This window comes from Marmota monax, unplaced genomic scaffold (assembly GCF_021218885.2).
Source record: "Marmota monax isolate L192 unplaced genomic scaffold, Marmota_monax_Labrador192_F-V1.1 WCK01_AAM20220418_F8-fsc00077, whole genome shotgun sequence".
Lineage (NCBI taxonomy): Eukaryota > Metazoa > Chordata > Mammalia > Rodentia > Sciuridae > Marmota > Marmota monax.
In genome coordinates, this window is record NW_026694610.1 from 4680285 (window position 1) to 4686578 (window position 6294).

Sequence of the window (6294 nt, forward strand, 5' to 3'; positions counted from 1 at the left end):
CTCAGGCTCTATGGCATCGAGGTCTCCCTCTTCATTCCCCCGCCACAGCGCTGAATTCTAACCTTGGTGGTCCCCGCCTGCCCCCTGTCAGGTTCTTTACCACGGATTTTTTTTTTTTTTTTTTTAAGTACTAGGATTGTCTCAGCCATCATTACACCTGTATGCCCCACGCGTTTTGCCCTTTTTACACTTTCGTCAGACTCAAGAATCATCTTCTTAGGGCAGCTATTTTTGTCCACCCTTACTGATAGAGCAAGCCTCCCTGTTACATCGGCCTGTGGCTTCATGTAGATTTCTTGGTCACACCTGTCAGTTGGCTTTGTAATTTTTTTAAAATATTTATCATCTTTTTAAATTGAAAAAGCTAAAGACAGCTTGTGTATTTTAACAGCCTAGAAGATATAAGTCAAGCACACAACGGATGTTAAAATTTTGACAATGAATGTCAAAACAAACCTTGCTAGAAAAATTACCTTCTGATTTGTATGGAAAGAAGATTTGCTAAATAGATCTAGGGGAAGTTTATAATAAAAGTAGATTATTTATAGTACCTGGTGGGTGTTTGTTTTAGAAAGTTCCAGGAGTTACATACAATCGTAATAAGTTCAAGTAGACCAATCAGACCTCTCACATTTAAGTTAGAATGAGAATCAACAGGATCTAGTCTTTCCTTCCAATGTGACACCATTTAATTTTACTCGTTAGACATGTTTGCCAGAATTGTATCTTAATTTTAAATAAGGATAATGTGGACTAGAGAGATCAAGATAACTAAATTTGTTAGAGGCAGAACAAAGAAGGCTAACAGGATTGTTCTGTTATACATGGTTTATAAGCAGTTTCTTCCAATCCCTTGTTCTTTTTCAACCACAGAACCAGTTCTGGTCATAGGATAGCAAAGAGAAAAAGCAGAAGACTTTCCTGAAAGATTGAATTGGTGCAGGAATATGGAAGCCATAAAACTTAGAAAGTCAAGGGTCCTATGTTTTGTATAAGTGGGGGATAGAGAGAAAAAAAGGAAAAAAAATGGAGGTAAAAAATTCTCACGAAAATGGGAGACTAGTGCAGTAGAGGAAAGGGTCCAGGGGTAGGGAGGAGGGGAGGGAAATGTAAGTACTGGGAAATTAAGTTGACCAATTATATCCATGCACAAACGTGTTAATAATGAAGCCCACTATTATGTACAATTCACCAATAGAAAAAAATTTTAATTAAAAAAAATCAGTTACTAGCACTTGCTAGGGTGGGAACCCCTCAGGTAAATAGCCCTATCATCATAGTGCCCTCTAGTGTTAAGAAAGATTCTTTTTCATTCTGCCTGCATTAAGGGCTAAGCAAAGATCAGAAAAACTTCAGATCTCAGGTCCAGAGCACAACATGCTGTTAATGTAAGTTTTGTGTGTTCACTAACAATCAAAATCACAGTTGGATGACTTCCAGTGTTAGAATTTATGTTCACTTCTCTACATACTTTTTTAGGGACAGTGGCAATAATTCTGCCTTGAGAAGTGGACTAATAACATCTAACATATTTCTCATTTTCTACCACCTCTTTGAAGAATATTCATCTGTACTTGGAATTATTACCTTTTATATCTGTCTATCCTTTCCTTAAATAATTTTTATTTCCTTCCTAGTCTAACAGTGTAATATTTTTTCTTAGGAGGGCCTCTCTTAGAGCTAAGGCTGTAGCTCAGAGGTAGAGTGCCTGCCTTGCACATGTGAGGCACTGGGTTTGATCTTCAGCACCTCATAAAAATAAATAAGATATTGTGTCCATCTATATATAAAATAGAGCATCTCTCTTTCTTTACCTTTATCTTCCTGTCTTCTTTGATTTTTGCTTTCGGTCATCCACAGTTCCTTTCTAATGGTAAATGGAAGCATATTTCTCAAACAACTCTAGTTTATCTTGTATCACCTAAGAATACTTAATTCTCATAGAGTAAGACATAGGTCTTTTTAAAAATGTAATAAACTTCACCTTGGGCTTTGCAATAATTTAATTGCAATATGTCTCTACTTCAACCCCCTCCAAAGATTATATTTCCTTTATAATAAAGACCTATATTTTTGTTGTCAATAAGACTTTTAAAAACTATTTTATTGACTCTGAAGAAGGTACTTCTTGGTGTATCTTGATGGTACTTAAGACCACATATTTGGTAAAAGCATGAAAATGAAAAAGTTTGGTCCCTTCAGGCTTCCTCCTTGGTCTTTAATTATAATTCAATAACCACACAGAGGGGTATGGAATTTGGGGTAACTGATCTAGTTAGATTGCCCAGGCCAGGTACAAAAACTAGTATTAGTCCTAGTAGAAGTGATTTATTATACATTGGCTAAAAAACACTGTAAAGGAGAAAAATCTCATTTCTTCTCATGATGCTTAACACATTGCTGAAGCCTAATGTTCAATTCAGGGAAAACCTGCAGCAGACACTCTCTCAGGCCCACACAGTCTACCTACTAGGATAGGTGCTGGGCTGCTCCAGTTAAATGCCATTTGCAAGTCAGCTGCTAGTTACAACATAAACAGCTCTGAAACCTCCAAAGGAAGCAAACCCACGCAGACCCAGTTTGCTAAATACTAAAACATAGAGTTGTGTTTGGTGATTACCGCTTAGTCACATCATATGCTATTTTAGCCCCCAAATACATCTGTATTTTCCAAGATTTCTGACTCATGCACAAAAATGTTGGGATTTTAGTTTCAATACATAACACCCTTTCTTTCCTGATTAACTGAGGAAAAGACACAAGGCAAATTCAAAATATTAGTTTTATTATCCTCAATTGAATAATATGACTGTAGGCCCGCAGTCTAAATCTTAGATTAACAAACCATTACAACAGACACTAGTATGGCAGTATGTAAAAAAGTTGATGTGGAACCGATGTGAATCTGCAATATGTATACGGGGTAAAAATGGGAGTTCATAATCTGCTTGAATCAAATGTATGAAATATGATATGTCAAGAGCTTTGTAATGTTTTGAACAACTAATAATAAAAAATAAATAAATAAAATAAAATGGTTGAGATAAAAAAATAAAAAATAAATTTTTAATCAACTCTTAAAAAAAGAAAAGAAAAAACCCATTGTAGGGTAAAAATGTGACCCAATAGATATCACCCACCGGTCAGGGATCTCATTTCTTCTCTTTAGCAAAGAATGAGGGAGTAAATGATTCCTATATTATTGCCTCAAATTTATTAATGAAGAATGAAACAAAGTATTCAGTTCAGGGTGAGTTAAAGGGGGCAGGTAGCTTTAGAAAGAAAGTATAAAGGAATAGAGATTTGAACAGATCAGCGCTCAATATGTTTGTGCCTTATCAGCTGAGAACCCTTGTTCATATTCCACAGACAGAATTCCTGGAGATGGGGCGGGAGGGAGAGGGTGTTTTATTGGGGGATTGGACCACATGGTACTCACCATTGAGCCAAATCCCCAAACCTTTTTAACTTTTAAAAATTTTGAGGCAGAGTCTCACTAAATTACCCAGGCTGGCCTTGAACTTGTGATTTTCTTGCCTAACCCTCCCAAGTCACTGGGATTATAGGTGTGTGCCACTATGGCCAGCTGATGATGCACTGTCTTAAGGGACTTGATGTGTTTCTTGTGTCGGGGATGTAAACTTTACACATGGGTGAAAGACAAGAAAGAATGTTGAGGGGGCAAAGTTGTCATCTGTATCATGAAATCTTGTGTCACTGGCTTACAGTTGCTCCCAACCAGTAGGACCCTCAGCAGGAGAATGGAGGAAAGAGAACAAAATAAGAATATTCCCGTGTCTCTTCGCCTTTGATTGTTAATGCTTCACAACCAAAGGTTGCTGCTTTCTTTTGTCAATTCTCTACACAACTCTTTCTTTCTAGGTTTCAATAAACACAAGCACCCCACACCCTTCCTAGCATAGGAGTGGTTACAGACGTCCCACTATTACTAGTCCAAGGTTCCTGACTCCCTACACCACTCCCTGTAAATAAACCCTCTTTAAATTATCCTAGTTGAAATGTGCCATCTGCTTCCTGTTGGGGCACTGTGTGATATGCTCCCGTTTCTCAGCTGTAAAATGGGAATAAGAACAATACATGCTTCTGGAGATTGTTGAGAGAATATGTATGTACAAAAGTACATATACAAAAAGTACTTTGCAAACTCCAAAGAACTATAAAGTTAATTGTGTTTGGAGAAATTAATGTTTTGGCCAGTTACCCCCTCTAAATATACTCTAGTTCATTAGGACCCACCCTGAATAAACTCTCAGAATTAATCTTTACTTTTGTTTTATCTCTTCTTTGGGGAAAACTTATCAATGGCCTTTCATTGCATAGAACAAAGGTTAACATTATTCTAACGTTAAAAACCTTCACGGTTAAACTATACAGATTTAATGCAATTCTGATCAAAATCCCAATGACATTCCTCATAGAAATAGAAAACGCAATCATGAAATTCATCTGTAAAAATAAGAGACCCTAAAGCTAAAGCAATCCTTAGCAGGAAGAGTGAAGCAGGCGGCATCACTATACCAGAACTTAAACTATACTACGAGCAATAGTAACAAAAACAGCATGGTATTGGCACCAAAACAGATTGGTAGACCAATGGTACAGAATAGAGGACACAGAGACTAACCCACAAAACCACAATTATCTTATATTAGACAAAGATGCCAAAAATATACATTGGAGAAAAGATAGCCTCTTCAACAAATGGTGCTGAGAAAACTGGAAATCCATATGCAACAAAATGAAATTAAGCCCTATTTCTCACCAGCTTTCCCCCTCCTTGGTCTATACCCAAAGGACTTAAAAACAGGATACTACAGGGACACAGCCACTCAAAGTGGATCAAGGACCTAGGATTAAACCAGAGACCCTGGTGTCTAATAGAAGAAAAAGTAGGTCCTAATCTTCATCATGGGAGCCAATTTTTACCTCTCACACATCAGATAGAGCACTAATCTCTAGGGTATATAAAGAACTCAAAAAACTAAGCACCAAAAAAACCAAATAACCCAATCAATAAGTGGGCCAAATGCCTGAACAGACATTTCTCAGAAGAGGATATACAATCAATCAACAAATACATGAAAAAGTGTTCATCATCTCTATCAATTAGAGAAATGCAAATCAAAACTACTCTAAGATTTCATCTCACTCTGGTCAGAATGACAACTATTATGAATACAAACAACAATTAAGTGTTGACAAGGATGTGGGGGAAAAGGCACACTCATACATTGCTGGTGGAACTGCAAATTGGCGCAGCCAATATGGAAAGCAGTATGGAGATTCCTTGGAAAACTTGGAATGGAACCACCATTTGATCTAGCCTTCCCCCTCCTTGATCTATACCCAAAGGACTTAAAAATAGGGACACAGCCACATCAATGTTTACAGCAGCACAATTCACAATAGCTTAACTGTGGAACCAACTTAGATGCCCTTCAGTAGATGAATGGATAAAAAAATGTGGCATATATACATAATGGAATATTACTCAGCAATAAAAGAAAATAAAATCCTGGCATTTGCAGGTAAATGTGTGGATTTGGAGAAGATAATGCTAAGTGAAGTTAGCCAACCCCTTCCCCAAAATGCTGAATGTTTTCTCTGATATAAGGAGGCTGATTCATAGTGAGGTAGGGAGTGGGAGCATGGGAAGAATAGATGAACTCCAGATAGGGAGAGGGGTGGGAAGGGAAAGGAAGGGTATGGGGTTAGAAATGATGGTGGAATGTAATGGACATAATTATTCAATGTACATGTATGAAGACACAAATTGGTGTGAATATACTTAAATTTTTTGTAGTTGTGTATGGACAGAATGCCTTTATTTTGTTTATTTCTTTTTATGTGGTGCTGAGGATGGAACCCAGTGCCTCACACATACTAGGCAAGTGCTCTGCCACTAAGCTACAGCCCCAGCCCATGAATATACTTTGTAAACAACCAGAGATATGAAAAATTTTTCTCTATATGTGTAATATGAATTGTAATGCAGTCCGCTGCCATATTAAAAAAATTTTTAAAAGACCTTCACAGCTTAGATCTTATCACTTTCAGTTTTTTCTTCTCCTCTCTCATGAATTCCATCCAAACAGATTTACCCCATGAGATGTCCCTCGGCCCTTGCTCACTTGGTCATGTTATCCCCTATATTTACCCTTCAGGCCCATCTTCATCTTCTGTCTCTCAATGCCAGCATAAGACCTTAGCAAATTCCAAGTCATTATTTGTACTAGAGCACATACTAGGTATATGCTTCCTTTGAAAATTAAT